This window comes from Salmo salar, chromosome ssa01, assembly GCF_905237065.1.
Source record: "Salmo salar chromosome ssa01, Ssal_v3.1, whole genome shotgun sequence".
Classification (NCBI taxonomy): Eukaryota; Metazoa; Chordata; class Actinopteri; order Salmoniformes; family Salmonidae; genus Salmo; species Salmo salar.
Window position 1 is genome coordinate 149,958,878 of NC_059442.1, and position 19,666 is coordinate 149,978,543.

Consider the following 19,666-nt stretch of genomic DNA (forward strand, 5'->3'; position numbering starts at 1 on the left):
TTTGATATGCGATTGTTCCAAGATGGCGCTGACCTGTAACGGTAGCCTATTTTTCTGAGTATCGCATCCCCTTTTATCGCAAAGTGTGATTACCCAGTAAAGTTATTTTTAAATCTGGCATTACAGGTGCTTTCAAGAGATATTCATCTATAAATCTTAGAATGACAATATTACATTTTAAAAATGTTTTCGAATAGTAATTTAGTAAATTGTAGTGCTGTTTCACCGGATGCATTTGAGGGAAAATAGTCAACGTCACGCGCCGATGTAAAATGCTGTTTTTATATATAAATATGAACTTTATCGAACAAAAGAATGCATGTATTGTGTAACATGATGTCCTAGGAGTGTCATCTGATGAAGATTGTCAAAGGTTAGTGCTGCATTTAGCTGTTTTTTGGTTATTTGTGATGCATGTGGTTGGTCGGAAAATGGCTATGTGGCTACTTTTACGATATACTCCTCTAACATAATCTAATGTTTTGCTTTTGCTGTAAAGCCTTTTTGAAATCGGACAACGTGGTTCGATTCAGGAGAGGTGTATCTATAAAACGATATAACATAGTCCTATATTTGAAAAAATATATATATTACATTTCGTTATGCTAATGGTGATAGGATTTTTTGCTGGATGTCCGCTGGATGTCCGTCCCGTATTTAACCAGTTGAGAGTTTTTTGTCACCCGTGTTGAACATAACTCAGAGAAAATACATTACACAAGTGGCATTCCACAATGTTCGATTTTGGGTCAGATACTGTTCAGTTTATACATGTTACCCCTTGGCAGAGTTATCAGAAAGCACAGCATTGATTTTCACTTCTACGCAGACATTTACATTTACGTCATTTAGCAGATGCTCTTATCCAGAGCGACTTACAAATTGGTGCATTCACCTTATGATATCCAGTGGAACAACCACTTTACAATAGTACATCTTTATATTTTTGGGAGGGGAGGGTAGGGGGGTGGTGGGTTAGAAGGATTACTTAATCCTATCCCAGGTATTCCTTAAAGAGGTGGGGTTTCAGGTGTCTCCGGAAGGTGGTGATTGACTCCGCTGTCCTGGCGTCGTGAGGGAGCTTGTTCCACCATTGGGGTGCCAGAGCAGCGAACAGTTTTGACTGGGCTGAGCGGGAACTGTGCTTCCGCAGAGGTAGGGAGGCGAGCAGGCCAGAGGTGGATGAATGCAGTGCCCTTCTTTGGGTGTAGGGACTGATCAGAGCCGGAAGGTACGGAGGTGCCGTTCCCCCCACAGCTCCGTAGGCAAGCACCATGGTCTTGTAGCGGATGCGAGCTTCAACTGGAAGCCAGTGGAGTGTGCGGAGGAGCTGGGTGATGTGAGAGAACTTGGGAAGGTTGAACACCAGACGGGCTGCGGCGTTCTGGATGAGTTGTAGGGGTTTAATGGCACAGGCAGGGAGCCCCGCCAACAGCGAGTTGCAGTAATCCAGACGGGAGATGACAAGTGCCTGGATTAGGACCTGCGCCGCTTCCTGTGTGAGGCAGGGTTGTACTCTGCGAATGTTGTAGAGCATGAACCTACAGGATCGGGTCACCGCCTTGATGTTAGCGGAGAACGACAGGGTGTTGTCCAGGGTCACGCCAAGGCTCTTAGCACTCTGGGAGGAGGACACAATGGAGTTGTCAACCGTGATGGCGAGATCATGGAATGGGCAGTCCTTCCCCGGGAGGAAGAGCAGCTCCGTCTTGCCGAGGTTCAGCTTGAGGTGGTGATCTGTCATCCACACTGATATGTCTGCCAGACATGCAGAGATGCGATTCGCCACCTGGTTATCAGAAGGGGGAAAGGAGAAGATTAATTGTGTGTCATCTGCGTAGCAATGATAGTAGAGACCATGTGAGGATATGACAGAGCCAAGTGACTTGGTGTATAGCGAGAATAGGAGAGGGCCTAGAACTGAGCCCTGGGGGACAGCAGTGGTGAGAGCACGTGGTGCGGAGACGGATTCTCGCCACGCCACCTGGTAGGAGCGACCTGTCAGGTAGGACGCAATCCAAGAGTGAGCCGCGCCGGAGATGCCCAACTCGGAGAGGGTGGAGAAGAGGATCTGATGGTTCACAGTATCAAAGGCAGCAGATAGGTCTAGAAGGATTTACATTTACATTTACATTTATATTTTAGTCATTTAGCAGACGCTCTTATCCAGAGCGACTTACAGTAGTGAATGCATACATTTCATACAATTTCATACATTTTTTTTTCTGTGCTGTGGTGTTGTACTTACATTAGGATGAGAGCAGAGGAGAGAGAGTTAGCTTTAGCAGTGCGGAGAGCCTCCGTGACACAGAGAAGAGCAGTCTCAGTTGAATGACCAGTCTTGAAACCTGACTGATTTGGATCAAGAAGGTCATTCTGAGAGAGATAGCAAGAGAGCTGGCCAAGGACGGCACGCTCAAGAGACGATACACAACTTTACATTACTGTGTCACCAGAGGATTTTAGTTCCACGATTAATCATTAGAATGTATTAGTGATTAAAATACTTGGATGGCTCACAACTTCCTCCAGCTAAATCAAGACAGGACCGAGGTACTTATTGTTGGAGCCAAAGCATAGAAAGAGAATCTAGCCGCATATTTGAATTAACGGGCAATAAAGATAAAACACCAGGTAAAAACCCTAGTTCTTATTTTAGATCCTGAACTAAATTTCATATCACACATTACGAATGTGACCAAAATAGCTTTTTACCACTTGAGGAACATTGCCAAGGTGCGGCCGTTTCTCTCTCAGGCGGACACAAAGAGATTCAGCCATGGTTTTAATACAAGCAGGCTTGACTACTGTAATGCTCTCCTGTCTGGCCTGCCGAAGAAAGCCATTGGTCAACTGAAAAACATACAGAATGCTGCAACACGGGTAATGACCAAGACCTGACGGAGAGCACACATTACACCGATTTTAATTAATTTTAAGATTCTTCTATTGGTTTTTAAATCAATCCACAATTGTGCACCCCAATGCATGTCAGACATGCTTTTAAGTTATGCATGAAGTAGTTCCCTCAGGTCCTCTGGCACTGGCCTTTTAACTATTCCAAAGCCTAGGACTAAGAGGCATGGAGAGACAGCCTTAAGTTATTATGCCCCCAGCCTCTGGAATAGCCTGCCAGAGAACCTGAGGGGGGCCAAAACTATGGACAGACATAAAACACATATTTTTAGCTTTGCTTTTCCTTAGGGTGCTGTTTAGTAGTTCAGTTTGTGTAATATTTTTTTTTAGCTTATGTGTAGTATAGTAAAGTAGTAAAGTGTAGCAAATATTTAAACTTTTATTTTCATTGTTTTTTATTCGTTTTTTCCTGTAAAGCACATTGCTTTGCATCCCATGTCTGAAATGTGCTGTAAAAATAAAGCTTGATTTGATTTGTGAATTACTTCTATTCATGGTCTGTGTTCCTTAGGATGATAGATTTCGCAGGACTAATGAACTCCGAACAACGGCCCCTCAGACCTCACTCTTTCAGGCATACACACACGGGCACGTGCATGCACTCCTTCTGCTTAGTGTGAGTGTGATCCATGAACTGAGAGACAGCAGGTATGTGTGAGTGAATCTGACCTGCCTCCTCTCTCTTTTACTCTCTTTTACTCTCTCTCACTCTCTCATTGTCTCTCTCTCTCTGTGTCTTTGTCTCTCTCTCTCTCTCTCTCTGTTTCTCTCTCTCTGTATCTCTCTCAATTCAATTCAATTCAGTTCAATTCAAGGCGCTTTATTGGCATGGGAAACGTGTTTACATTGCCAAAGCAAGTGAAATGGATAAACAAAGTGAAATAAACAAAAAGTGAACTGTATATATTACACGTACAAGTTCCAAAATAATAGAGACATTTCAAATGTCATATCATGTCTATATACAGTGTTGTAACGATGTGCAAATGGTTAAAGTACAAAAGGGAAAATAAATAAACATAAATATGGGTTGTATTTACAATGGTGTTTGTTTTACACTGGTTGCTCTTTTCTTGTGGCAACAGGTCACACATCTTGCTACTGTGATTCCACACTGTGGTATTTCACCCAATAGATATGGGAGTTTATCCAAATTGGATTTGTTTTCAAAATATTTGTGGGTCTGTGTAATCTGAGGGAAATATGTGTCTCTAATATGGTCATACATTTGGTAGGAGGTTAAGAAGTGCAGCTGTTTCCACCTCATTTTGTGGTGGAAACTTGAGAGCCAGGTCTGCCAACAGTGACCTTTCTTAATAGCAAGGCTATGCTCACTGAGTCTGTACATAGTCAAAGCTTTCCTTAAGTTTGGGTCAGTCACAGTGGTCAGGTATTCTTTGTACTCTCTGTTTAGGGTCAAATAACATTCTCGTTTGCTCAGTTTAATGTTAATTATTTCCAATGTGTCAAGTAGTTATCTTTTTGTTTTCTCAACATTTGGTTGGGTCTAATTGTGTTGCTGTCCTGGGGCTCTGTGGGGCCTGTTTGTGTTTTTCAGAGCCCCAGGTTCATCTCTCTGTAGGTGATGGCGTTGTTTGGGAATCGCTTCCTTTCAGGTGGTTGAAGAATCTCTCTCTCTCTCTCTTTCCAGCTCAATTTCTCTGTGTCTTTCTCTCTCAATCTTTCTTGCTTGTGTTCTATCTCTTCATGTCTCGCTTTCTATTGTTCCCAACTTCTCTCGCTCTCTCTCCTCACAGTAGGAAGTAATATGCGTTTCATATCATTTATTATTGCTCTGGGAATTATTACAGCATTAATATTACACTAAATATATACATTGTTAATTTCCTTTTCACAAAAAAAAGTTTAGTTAGATTTTAGGCTGAAAAGAATAATCTTACAAATAGCTTTTCATATTTTTTACATTTTCCCATTTCACTACTTACCTCATACCTTAGTACCAGTCCAGACCAATTTTCATATTTCACCATAGTGAAGTTCAGAGTGGGGACTACAGCCAACAGGAGACATTGGTTCTTAGGTAGGATCGTAGGTTCTTAATTGGATCACTCTTTTGTCGCTGAGAAATATCCTGCACAGCAGGAAATGCTAACTTGTAGTGTATTCAAGGTTTAAAAAGGCTTCTAAAGTTTGTACAGTGCCTTGCAAAAGTATTCACCCCCTTGGCATTTTTCCTATTTTGTTGCCTTACAACCTGGAATTAAAATAGATTTTTGGGGTGTTTGTATCATTTGATTTACACAACACTTTGAAGATGCAAAATATTTTTTTTATTGTGAAATAAACAAGAAATAAGACAAAAAACAGAAAACTTGAACGTGCATAACTATTCACCCCCTGAAGTGAATACTTTGTAGAGCCACCTTTTGCAGCAATTACAGCTGCAAGTCTCTTGGGATATGTCTCTATAAGCTTGGCACATCTAGCCACTGGGATTTTTGCCCATTCTTCAAGGCAAAACTGCTCCAGCTCCTTCAAGTTGGATGGGTTCCTGTTGGTGTACAGCAATCTTTATGTCATTCCACAGATTCTCAATTGGATTGAGGTCTGGGCTTTGACTAGGCCATTCAAGACATTTAAATGTTTCCCATAAACCACTCGCGTGTGGCTTTAGCAGTATGCTTAGGGTCATTGTCCTGCTGGAAGGTGAACCTCCGTCCCAGTCTCAAATCTCTGGGAGACTGAAAAGGGTTTCCCTCAAGAATTTCCCTGTATTTAGCGCCATCCATCATTCTTTCAATTCTGACCAGTTTCCCAGTCTCTGCCGATGAAAAACATCCCCACAACATGATGCTGCCACCACCATGCGTCACTGTGGGGATGGTGTTCTCGGGGTGATGAGAGGTGTTGGGTTGTGCCAGACATAGTGTTTTGCTTGATGGCCAAAAATCTCAATTTTAGTCTCATCTGACCAGAGTACATTGTTCAATATGTTTGAGGAGTCTCCCACATGCATTTTGTCGAACACCAAACATGTTTACATCTTTTTTTCTTTAAGCAATGGTTTTTTTCTGGCCACTTCCGTAAAGCCCAGCTCTGTGGAGTGTATAGCTTAAAGTCGTCCTATGGACAGATACTCCAATCTCCGCTGTTGAGCTTTGCAGCTCCTTCAGGGTTATCTTTGGTCTCTTTGTTGCCTCTCTGATTAATGCCCTCCTTGCCTGGTCCGTGAGTTTTGGTGGGCGGCCCTCTATTGGCAGGTTTTTTGTGGTGCAATATTCTTTCCATTTTTTAATAATGGATTTAATGGTGCTCCATGGGATGTTCAAAGTTTCAGATATTTTTTTATAACCCAACCCTGATCTGTACTTCTCCACAACTTTGTTCCTTACCTGTTTGGAGAGCTCCTTGGTCTTCATGGTGCCACTTGCTTAGTGGTGCCCCTTGCTTAGTGGTGTTGCAGACTATGGGGCCTTTCAGAACAGGTGTATATATACTGAGATCATGTGACAGATCATGTGACACTTAGATTTCACACAGGTGGACTTTATTTAATTAATTATGTGACTTCTGAAGGTAATTGGTTGCACCAGATCTTATTTAGGGACTTCTTAGCAAAGGGGGTGAATATACACTGCTCAAAAAAATAAAGGGAACACTTAAACAACACATCCTAGATCTGAATGAAAGAAATAATCTTATTAAATACTTTTTTCTTTACATAGTTGAATGTGCTGACAACAAAATCACACAAAAATAATCAATGGAAATACAATTTATCAACCCATGGAGGTCTGGATTTGGAGTCACACTCAAAATTAAAGTGGAAAACCACACTACAGGCTGATCCAACTTTGATGTAATGTCCTTAAAACAAGTCAAAATGAGGCTCAGTAGTGTGTGTGGCCACGTGCCTTTATGACCTCCCTACAACGCCTGGGCATGCTCCTGATGAGGTAGCGGATGGTCTCCTGAGGGATCTCCTCCCAGACCTGGACTAAAGCATCCGCCAACTCCTGGACAGTCTGTTGTGCAACGTGGCGTTGGTGGATGGAGCGAGACATGATGTCCCAGATGTGCTCAATTGGATTCAGGTCTGGGGAACGGGCGGGCCAGTCCATAGCATCAATGCCTTCCTCTTGCCGGAACTGCTGACACACTCCAGCCACATGAGGTCTAGCATTGTCTTGCATTAGGAGGAACCCAGGGCCAACCGCACCAGCATATGGTCTCACAAGGGGTCTGAGGATCTCATCTCGGTACCTAATGGCAGTCAGGCTACCTCAGGCGAGCACATGGAGGGCTGTGCGGCCCCCCAAAGAAATGCCACCCCACACCATGACTGACCCACCGCCAAACCGGTCATGCTGGAGGATGTTGCAGGCAGCAGAACGTTCTCCACAGCGTCTCTAGACTCTGTCACGTCTGTCACATGCGCTCAGTGTGAACCTGCTTTCATCTGTGAAGAGCACAGGGCGCCAGTGGCGAATTTGCCAATCTTGGTGTTGTCTAGCAAATGCCAAACATCCTGCACGGTGTTGGGCTGTAAGCACAACCCCCACCTGTGGACGTCGGGCCCTCATACCACCCTTATGGAGTCTGTTTCTGACCGTTTGAGCAGACACATGCACATTTGTGGCCTGCTGGAGGTCATTTTGCAGGGCTCTGGCAGTGCTCCTCCTTGCACAAAGGCGGAGGTAGTGGTCCTGCTGCTGGGTTGTTGCCCTCCTACGGCCTCCTCCACGTCTCCTGATGTACTGGCCTGTCTCCTGGTAGCGCCTCCATGCTCTGGACACTACGCTGACAGACACAGCAAACCTTCTTGCCACAGCTCGCATTGATGTGCCATCCTGGATGAGCTGCACTACCTGAGCCACTTGTGTGGGTTGTAGACTCCGTCTCATGCTACCACTAGAGTGAAAGCACCGCCAGCATTCAAAAGTGACCAAAACATCAGCCAGGAAGCATAGGAACTGAGAAGTGGTCTGTGGTCTCCACCTGCAGAACCACTCCTTTATTGGGGGTGTCTTGCTTATTGCCTATAATTTCCACCTGTTGTCTATTCCATTTGCACAACAGCATGTGAAATTTATTGTCAATCAGTGTTGCATCCTAAGTGGACAGTTTGATTTCACAGAAGTGTGATTGACTTGGAGTTACATTGTGTTGTTTAAGTGTTCCCTTTATTTTTTTGAGCAGTATATATGCACGCACCACTTTTCCGTTTTCACATTTTTTTATGTATAATACTTTCATGAATGTTAAATATTTATATTTACTTTTCTTAGCTTTATTTTGATGTATAATACTTGTATTTTCATGAATGTTAAATATTTATATTTCTGTAATTTGAATTTCGCGCTCTGCAATTTCACCGGATGTTGGTCAGGTGGGACGCTACCATCCCACCTGCCCATAAGAAGTTAAATTACAGGTTGTAATGCAACAAAATAGGAAAAACGGCAATGCGGGTGAATACTTTTGCAAGGCACTGTAATTTCCACTTTAACATGTCAGTCGCTACAAAAAATGTATTATAATCCACATAACAATTCATATTTCCTGTTGCTGCAGGATTATTTTCCCGCTGTGGCAAACTGGCTCAAATTATGCTCCTACATTTGTATTCACAGATTGCCCCTGACAGCCATAAAGACCCATTCCATCATTTACACATAAACACATGAAGTCACTGTTCATGATGTTGTATTTATGGGTGGATGCCTGGAGAAGCCATAACTCTTCGACCTTTCATAACACTTCATAACTCTGTGACATGTCATAAAGGCTTTATTAGTCTGTATAGTGTTATATAGAGTCACGCCTGTTCCCGCTCCCCCTCTCTGGCGCTCGAGGTCGCCAGGCTGCTTATCATTACGCACACCTCTCACTCTCGTTACACGCATCAGCGCTTCATCGGACTAACCTGGACTCTATCACATTATTAATTACCTCCCCTATATCTGTCACTTCCTCAGTTTCTTTCCCGAGTCAGCATTAATGTCGTTATGTGTCCCTTGTCCAGACGCTGTTCGTGTTTTGTTTCCTGTCGGTTTATTCATTAAATATTTACTCCCTGCACTTGCTTCTCGTCTCTCAGTGTCTGTCCTTACAGAATGCTGGCTCAACAATTTGAAGCATCAGGGAGTTTTTTGTTTTTGTTGGCGACGTCGGGTCCGGGTGCCACTGCCAAAGCAACCGGGGATGCCTCAGCTGGCTCATCAGGCTCCCATGCCTCAGGTGTCTCGAGAGGCTCACAAGCCTCAGCTGGCTCATCAGGCTCCCATGCCTCAGGTGTCTCGAGAGGCTCACAAGCCTCAGCTGACTCGTCAGGCTCCCATGCCTCAGGTGTCTCGAGAGGCTCACAAGCCTCAGGTGGCTCGTCAGGCTCCCATGCCTCGGCCGGCCCGTTAAGTTCGTCCAGGTAGGACGCCAGGTGGCGCCCCTAGAGGGGGGGGGTACTGTCACGCCTGCTCCCACTCCCCATCTCTGTTTACAAAACACACACATTCACAAAACACATAAACACACATTCACAAAACACACAAACACACATTCACAAAACACACAAACACACACATTCACAAAACACACATACACACACATTCACAAAACACAAAAACACACACATTCACAAAACACACATACACACACATTCACAAAACACAAACACACACATTCACAAAACACACATACACACACATTCACAAAACACACATACACACACATTCACAAAACACACATATACACACATTCACAAAACACACAGACACACACAATCACAAATCACACAAACACACACGTTCACAAAACACAGAGACACAAAGAGAACTGCTTCTCACCAAGTATCATATGTATATGAATCATATTATGGATGTTTGTCATGTAATTCAAATCCTGATTTTGACACATTCCTATCAAGCTGAGGAAAATCGCATAATCTACAGAATACAGATCTTTGCCGTTTTGACGGAGAGTGATGAAGACAGAGGTGAATGAATAAAAGATTAAACGGAGACGATGAAAGTGGAGAGTAGAGTTTACAGGTTTAATGAGTTTTACCTCTCTTTTACCTCTCTTTAACCGGTTCTTTACCTCCTTCAACCATTGTTACCGACATGTTATCATTACTCAGTGTGTATTTATTATCTTTTTATTCTTTTTCTAGTTTTCTCTCTGTATTGTTGGGAAGGGCCCATCATTTCACTGTTAGTTTACACCTGTTGTTTGCGAAGCTTGTGACAAATAATACATTATTTAATTTATGATTTGACTTTCCAAGTGCTCCTCTCCCTGACCTCTGAACCCTGGCTGAACTCCTTGCATGTCCTGGGATTGAGCTTTACTTCACGCCCGGTAGCCTGGGTCTAGCCCAACAAACACTCCCTCTCCCCAGCCCTGACCCCAGCACGGTGTGTGTGTGTGTGTGTGTGTGTGTGTGTGTGTGTGTGTGTGTGTGTGTGTGTGTGTGTGTGTGTGTGTGTGTGTGTGTTGACTGCCCTGACTCTCGGCCCTCACCTCTTCAACTCCCAAACACCCTGGTGGGGGAGAGAAAACATACAGGGTCAAAACTTTCAAACCTGGCTCTCAGGAGAGAGAGAGAGAAATAGAGTGAAAGATTAAGGAGAGAGAAAGTGGTGTGTGTGCATGTGTGCGTGTGTGTGTGTGTGTGTGTGTGTGTGTGTGTGTGTGTGTGTGTGTGTGTGTGTGTGTGTGTGTGTGTGTGCCATACCTCCACTCTGAATGACTGAACAGTGACTCTTTGACTACCAGTCTGACTGGCTGTAGGCTCCAGTCATACCTACTGCTGTCCCAGTGTCCCCATCCAGCTAATATTTGATTTGAGCTAATTTATGGCCTTCCCACATCACTACAGTCCCTCAGACCCCCAACACTCAACTCCACAGCCCCTCAGACCCCCAACCCTCAGACCCAAAGCCTCTCAGACCCCCAACCCTCAACCCCACAGCCTCTCAGACCCCCAACCCTCACCCTCAGCCCCAAAGCCCCTCAGACCACCAACCCTCAATCCCACAGCCCCTCAGACCCACAACCCTCAGCCTTCTGCACCAAAACCCCTCAGACCCCCAACCCTCGCCCTCAGTCCCAAAGCCCCTCAGATCACCAACCCTCACCCTCAGCCCCAAAGCCCCTCAGACCCCCAACCTTCAACCCCACAGCCCCTCAGACCCCAACCCTCACCCTCAGCCCCAAAGCCCCTCAGACCCCCAACCCTCATCCTTCAGCCCCAAAGCCCCTCAGACCCCCAACCCTCATCCCTCAGCACTACAGCCCCTGAGAACCCCAACCCTCATCCCTCAGCATCACAGCCCCACCGCCACACTGCCAGGGCTAGCTTCTGAACTCTACAGGAATGCAGCACACATACATATGGGAGTACTCACATACATTTCCATTAGGCGATATGATTATGTTAAAACCTATCTTCTGTGCATCTGTGCTCTGGCAACCACCAATGCCACCCGATTCTCAGATCCCCAGCACCACAATCCCAGAGCGGCCACGTTCCAACAGGAACACAAGACACTCCACACACCACCTACACGCCTCGCTCCCAAACAGGATTAACCCTTCCTCTGCCAAGCTGCTGCCACATCCTCTGTTAGGCCTTGATGGGCATAATGTGGGAATCCATTACCACACGGGTGCTCTTTTATGTGGACACACATGCACGCGATGCATACGATGCACACATACACACACACATACACACACACACACACTACAATAAAATATACATACTTTACTATACTTCTTTAATCATATTTGAATGTGTAAAGATGTGATGTAAGACAGTATGTCTCAGTGTAGTGGTTTGAATAGACGTAGCTAATAGTTTGATTATAGTGTATGTCACCAGAGGACATGATGTTTGGCTGCTACCTCTTTGATTGACAGGCAGTCAGATCAGAGAGAGTTATTAGTGTTGCAACTACTCCCTAGACTAACCCACACACACACACACACACACACACACACACACACACACACACACACACACACACACACACACACACACACACACACACTGAGCACTGACAGAGATATTTTTTCGTGAATCCCCTCTTCAAAGGTTATCATGTGGAATACCAAGGTAGAAGAGAGGGGGATGAAGAGAGGAGAGGAGAGGGGGATGACGACAGGAAATGAGAGGGGGATGAGGAGAGGGGAGGGGGATGAAGAGAGGAGAGGAGAGGAGAGGGGGATAACGACAGGAGATGAGGGGATGCAATAGATTTGAGGAGCTTTGATGAGAGAGACGTGCAATGAAACAGGCTTTCATGAGAATAGGTTTCTCATAAACCTTTCTTCTTTCCTTCGTCAGTGTTTCTATTCCTCTTAAAATATTTTTCATACACAATCTTCACAGATAAGCTTTACATACAATCTGCTGTTGTGGCACAATTTTAACATTCTCTCTCATGATCTCTTTCTCTTTCTCTTTCTCTTTCTCTTTCTCTTTCTCTTTCTCTCACAGCAGCCACAGGCCACACACGCCTGAGGAGAGATGAAGAAAGATGGAGTGAGAAAGAAAATAAGTAAGATGTCATCTTTAATGTCAAATGCCAAAAGTGATCTTTGGTTATTGTCTCCTTTCATCCCTTCTCTTCTCTAATCAGTGGAGTAACATTAGACCTGTCGCTGCAAGCAACGTTCTGTCAGTGTGAGTTTACTGAGCTGACTGAAATGGAGTATCCCCTGGTCACGACAGAGAGAGGAAGGAGGGAGGGGGGGAGGGAGAAAGAGAGGAGGGAGTAAGATAGAGAAAGAATGTCGGAGTCTGTCTCATTCCTAAAGAGTACGAGAGAGTATGAGAGAGAGTGGCATAAGATTGTAAAATAAACAGGTTGGCCCTCTCCCTAAACCCTCCCCAACACGTTTGAAGAATTACCCCATTTCTGCTAGCTGGACACCCCAGGCCTTTCACTCTGACTGTGTTTGGAACATCCACCCCCACACACTCCCTCTCTGTCTAAATGTTGTCACTGTGCAATTCTAAGCACTTTCTACTTTTGTTGGTTCCATTTCTTTTACCTTACACACCTTTTTTTCTCTTTTCTCTCTTTTTTCTCTCTCTTCATGTCTTTCTCCCTCTCTCGCTATCCCTCTTTCTCCTCCTTATCTCGCTCTCTCTCTGTCCCTCCATCTCTCTCTGTTTTCCTTCCATTTCTTTTCGACTGGTGGCTAGGCAGCTGGTTCCAGGCCCATATTCAATCACCACGAGGCTAAACTCTCTCCATCGGTGACAGCACTTTTGATGACGAAGGCATCCCTGGGCTCTCTCCTCACTTCCCTGTGCCAAATACCATAACTCCTCTTTCTTTATCCTGCTCACTTGTATAATTTCACAATTTTTCAATGTCAGGACCGACCCTTTATAATAATTTCTATTGAATGTCCTGATGGACCCAACCGCCAGAATAATTTTTTCCATACCTTTTTTCTTCCTTCACTGCTTTCTCTCCCTCACACGTTTTAACTCTCTCCCTTACTTTAGCATTTTTCTGTCCTTTTCTTTGTCTTTACATCTATCTATCATACAGACACCCATCCCCTCCATTTTCCTTGATTTTCATTTTTCTTCATTGTGCCAGTATATCTCTTTCTCTATCTCACTGACATTCTTGGTCAGGACTGGGAGAGACAGCGGGTCATCTGTAGAGGCACGTTCTGAACCCCAAGGTCTCTTTTAACTGAGGTAATACACACCAATACACAATACGTCAAGATCACTGTCCAATCATATTAGAAATAGTAGGCTGTAATAGACTTTAATACTATCATGTCCTGCCCTGATGTTTATTTTTAATGGTCCTTGCCACTGAAGTGGCCATCTGTCTTGTAGAAGTAAAAGCAGTACATCTTAACCACTTGTTTTTGCAAACCCTCCTCTGCTGTCATAACTCATCTATAGAATAGTCTCCTTGTCACTTTTACAGCATTAAAACATCTCAGAGTTGACTAAATGGAATGAGAAAGTGGAATCAAAAACCCCTTCACTTCTCCCTGAGCCTCTCAGAGTTCACAGGAGTTAATGTGTTTTGGCAGTAGCAGATGCCTCGCGCTCTCACTCCTCTCAGATGTGTGTGAAAGAAAAGAATGTCACCCAAGTCTAATCAAATCACTGGCATTATAACATACGTCAAGCTTTCACTTCCAATATCAACCTCTCTGCTGTGATGGTTTGTATGTTTCTCTCTCTCTCTCTCTCTCTCTCTCTCTCTCTCTCTCTCTCGTTCTAGCCTTCCTATGTCTCTCTCTATCCCCCCTCTCTTTCTCTCTCTCTCTTGATCAGACAGTTTTCCTGTGACAAAATGTAGATAACATCTCATGGAGTGTGTGTAGGGGAGGGAATGTTCTTTAATAACAGGTTGTGGATCATATGGTTGAAATGAGTGTCTGTTGATGTTTGTGTGTGGGTGTGTCAGCACAGGCCCTCTTGTGACCTCTTAATTACACATCACATGTCTGATCTTATTTGTGTCTGCTGTCTGAACCCTGTCATGTGCTCTCTTTGCCAATCTGTCACACTTAATCTGGGCGGAAAGGAAACGGTAAAAGGAGAGAGGCCTCCAGTGCTCCAGGAACGCTTGGGGTTGGAAGAAGAAAAAAGAAAGAGAGACAAGAGAGACAGAAGAAACAAAGGGAAAAGAAAAGCAGGAGAAAATCACAACGGCGTTCCATTTCAGTGCCGTGAACGGCGTCGGTGATTCGCTGAGGGGGATGAAGGGAGAGAGAGAAAGGAGGGCGTGAGATGAGAGAACAATAAGCCTGTTGTTCTTTAATCGGTGGTGAATCATCTGTCTCTCCCTCTGTCAGGTGTTGCCGAGAAGAGAGAGAAATAAAGAGAGAGAGAGAGAAAGAGAAAGAAAGAGAGATTGAAAGATCAAGCTGTGTGGCTCATAATATCACACACTAACCAGCTAGCACATTCTGAGAACCATATGTTTGTTAGAGCTTGGTGAGAGCATGGTAATCCTATAGCTTTTTTACATCCAACCTTCCCACAATGTTCTGGGAATGGTGCAGGATAGTTGCTTGGCTTTGGAACATTCTTAGAACATTTAAGGAAAGTGAAAAGAACACTTTATTTTCTTGGTAATTCATTACTTTAAAAAAACGTTTCCTAAAAGTTTGAACATGGTTACATTTATTTTAAATGTTGTAATGGCTTGGAACGTTCTCCAACTGGTTTGACAATGGGAATGTTCTCAAATAGTTCAGAGAAACAACGTTCTTCTGTGGGAATTTCAGTACTTCGGAAAAACGTTATATACAGGTTTCCTCATGGTTCTATTCAAAGTCATGTTATTAAATTGTTACAGGAAAGTTAAGAAACATCATTCTTCTGTGGGAATTTCAGTACTTCAGCATAACATTTCCTGCAGGTTTCCTCATGGTTCAATTTAAAGTAATGTTCTCAAATTGTTCAGAGAACGTTAAGAAAACTTTTGTATATAGGTTCAGAACTTTTGTGAAATAGCACAGTTACAAATAGAAATCAAACTGGATGGACATCAGAAATAGAGGAAGGACTAAAAACAAACAAAAAAGAACTATTGTAAAATAGACTGTGTCTGTAAAATGTGTATAAGATGAATAAATTGAAGGTAAAAGCCGAAGTGTTTATTAGTTTACTCCAATTGGGGGATCGGTGGTAGGGTTTGCAGGGAATAATAATAAAGGTATATTCTTTAAAATAGTATGTATGTCTATATAGGTATGTGTATGTATATATGTGTATATGTACGCATGCGTGTATGGATATATATATATTTACCCAAAAAATATAAGGGGGATTGGAAATGATGCAGACAATTACATTGATGGAAGCAATATTCTTTCCGCAATATTATACTGATCCACCCCTAAAAAAGAAAGAAAAGAACTTTCCATACAAAAACACAAGAAAACTTTACATTTTTGAAAACGTTCTATGAATATTATTTAAGAACATATGTGAAGGGTGTAGATTGCCTCTGCATTGTGTTTTGATTGCCTTACATATGAACAAATGATCAGGGTTGGTGGGGATCTTTTATTCTCTGATAATGACAGGAAAAACTTCCATAAAGAAACGCTGTTCTGCCGTTATACGCCAAACTCCTCTCTTCCACATGGGTATAGTAGACAGGGCCAATAATAATAATGTTTTTTCACATAACAGTGTAATGCAAATGCAATGTACTTGTCAACCTTTTCAATGACAGCCAGGTGTTATGTACAGTGACGTGATATGCACTTGCAAACAGCTAACAGTCAAAATATCTTAACAAAAACACGACATTTGTTTTTTTTACCTTTATTTAACTAGGCATGTCAGTTAAGAACAAATTCTTATTTTTAATGACGGCCTAGGAACAGTGGATTAACTGCCTTGTTCAGGGGCAGAAAGACAGATTTTTACCTTGTCAGCTCAGGGATTTGATATTGCAACTTTTCGGTTACTAGTCCAGCACTCTAACCACTCGGCTACCTGCCGCCTCAAGGCGGCATTACCTGATAATGACAGGAAGAACGTCCATAAACAAATGCTGTGCTGCCATTATATGCCAAACTCCTCTGCAAAGTACAAATTAATAATGAAAGGGGATATGAATAGCCATGCTAGCCCAATGATGACGTGTAGCCTTTCAGTAGAAAGTACAGTAGCTAGCTAGCATGTACAGCATTCACAAATCAACAGATAAAGTTAATTAATGATTGAAATATATGAATATCCCATTATATTGGTGGGAGACCATTATAATACACTGTCAGTGACCATATAAACTCATTATAAATGTTTTAACATATAGGACTGATTATGATTTTCATGTGAACATTTTTCACCTACCTCTTCCACATGAGTACAGTAAACAGGGAAGAGGTAAGGGGGGGGGGGTATGGGTATGCAGGGTATGTTTATGAGGGGGAATGCATAATGAGAAGGAAGTGTGCAACATTACAAAGGGCACTTACAACAACAATGTAATGTACAGTAATATCAGGCACGGAACAATTCCGATTTTGTGTAATTCTACAAATGAAATTCAACAGTTGTTACACATATACATTCCATTCTCAGCATCAACCAAACTCTCTCTATCCTCTATCTTGTTAAGTGTGTTCAGCTGTATTACCTGCGCCCACTAACTGGCCACACCTGATCTTAATGAGTTCTTTTTTTCCTTTGAAATGGGGTCTGTTTGAATAGACTAAAGTGAACAGCTTTGTATGCATAAAAAAACATGGCATGCTAGCTCCTGGTTTGAATCTCACAGATGCCGTGTCGCAAAACAAACATGCATGAGTAATATCTAAGGAAATGAGCCCTTTCTGCTTGGAGTTCTAAAAAGTTAACCCCAAATAAGCTAACAGTGTTTTTAAAAGTCTCTGAAACATTAAGTGAAAGTTTTAAGGAAGTTATTCAAAACCCTCCAAATAACCTATAATTTCTGTTCTCAGAGCGTTAATAAAACATCCCAGGAAATCTTGAAAGGAACCAGAGTAAAGCATTCTCAAAACCACCCTGCAACCTAAATGTGTATTTTCACTTCCGTTCTCAGAATGTTTAAAAGTAATGCAGTTTTACTGGTCAAGAAACGTCTGCCCCGTTTACATTGTGACGTATTTAAGTACGTCATATACACAATCTTGCCCCACTACTGAATGTAGTGTTTGTAACGCAAGATGGAGGAGAGTCTCTCGTAAGAGATCGTATACATTTAGCAAAATATCACCTTTTCAATCAAGACAGGATAAATATATTGTTTCAGGTGATAATAAAACTTGTTTCTCCAACTTTATAGCAAGTCAAGCTAGCTTGCACTGCATAGCTGCTAGCTAGCTAAAAGATAGGCTAGGTTGAAGATATCATTGTAGCTAGCGACCTCCACCTAATAATTATCATCATTACCATCACAATAAACTTAAACGGGAGGCAACAGTCATATAAATATTAACAGTATTATTTAACATTACTATTAAAATAGTACTCACTTATAGGAATGGGTAATTGTTTACAAGTTGCTAGCTATCCCATAAAGCCAAAACCACATATTTTCATCTTCTCTGTGGTTTGGTAACTTCCTGTTGTTCGACGGGCTGGACTGAAGACGACAGATATACAAAGCATGCAGCATCTGTCTCACAACAGAGCATTGAACTGCAAGGGGGCGTTGCGTTTCCACTCCGTTGTGGACGTCCCCATTGAAATGCATGACATCTGGCACAATGTAACGGAGTGCTTATGGGTAATGTGAACAAGGTTTTATGGCTTCGTTCCAAGAACCCATGGGAAACCAAAAACGTACGTTCCCACAACTTCCAAGGAGACAAATGTGATAGCTGGGTTATGTTAGGGCTATCCTGTCTGCCTGTCCTAACGGGTTAGTGCAGAGGTCTCTCTCTCTTTCTATACATTTTCTCACTCTTTGCCTCCTCTAATAACACACATGCTAATCTGATGATTGCGGACAATCATTTTCAGTTAGAAATTGTTTAAAATATTCAAATTTTGGCACTTTTATTATAAACTGTAAATACTTGTTTGGAGGAAAAGACAAGGAAACTATGAATCAGGCCCTGACTGATTATGTGTGTCTGCTAAGACATTACCAGAGCAGTGGAAAGTCAGTCAGAGGGGTTTAGTTGTAAATCACCACATCCTTACTACTTATTAAATACAGAGGTTTTGGTTTCCAAACACAAACCCTGACCTCATCCTCTGATTGCCCTCTGCCATCTCTCTGCAGGATTTGTACCATAATGACATTACTAGAACTATGAAGATTTTCCGCAATGTTCCTATTTCCTAATTTCCTATTCAAGAATTTCTATTACACTATCACCTCTATAGTACATAAATAGATAATAGACAAAGACAGAAAATTTAGCAATTCCAGAATCTGAGTATACAGAAATAAATGAAGTTAATATCAATACAACATTTATCTAGCTGGTCTTATTGAATGACAATGTCCACAGAGAATGTCCACAGAGAATGTCCACAGAGAATGTCCACAGAGGTTAAGGACTCCGGTCCCCCGTCAGTCTGTTTGTCTTTTTGTCTATCTGACTGTGTTATTGAGTGCTCTGGCAGCTCACATTAAAACATCCACGTTGTTGACAGGCTCAATTTGACCTTTGTCTGAGAGTACCATCCCTCCCTCCCACATCTGTTTACCTTCACTCCCCCTCCTGCCCGATACCTTCCTATCCCTCACTCACTCTCTTTCTCTCTCTCCCCCTTCTCCTTTTCCCTCTCTCATACAGCTGAAGGCATTCAACTACACATTCAATAATCGTCACAACCAGCCAATTGTGTATTATGACATCCTATTCAATCATGTCCTTCAATTTAATACCAGACATTGGTTATGTTGATTATGATATAATCTTATGGACATATAATAGCCTCAGTGAGAAGTCATCCTACAGACATTGATCAATGACTAGTTAGACACAATTCACACTAACACTCTCTTGTCACAACAACCTTACATCTCCAGCAGCTATCTGTCAATTCAAGACATTTGTGTGTGTTTATGTCCAGGGTTTGGTGTAACTCAATGTTGCTTCCTTTGTCAATGGATGTGACTGAGAACAGTGGAAGAGACTGAGAACAGTGAAAGAGACTGAGAACAGTGGAAGTGACTGAGAACAGGGAAAGAGACTAAGAACAGTGGAAGAGACTGAGAACAGTGAAAGAGACTGAGAACAGTGGAAGTGACTGAGAACAGTAGAAGAGACAGAACAGTGGAAGTGACTGAGAACAGTGGAAGAG

General features: G+C 42.7%; 1 long non-coding RNA gene across 1 annotated transcript; it reads right to left on the reverse strand.

The window, feature by feature from the left end:
- Positions 1 to 350: 350 nt before the first annotated feature.
- Positions 351 to 18,918, reverse strand: LOC123726205 (uncharacterized). Its single transcript, XR_006758548.1, has 3 exons — positions 18,905 to 18,918; positions 12,861 to 12,863; positions 351 to 638 (listed from the first exon to the last, which is right to left on the reverse strand). It is a non-coding gene; the product is annotated as an uncharacterized lncRNA (long non-coding RNA).
- Between the last annotated feature and the right edge of the window lie 748 nt (positions 18,919 to 19,666).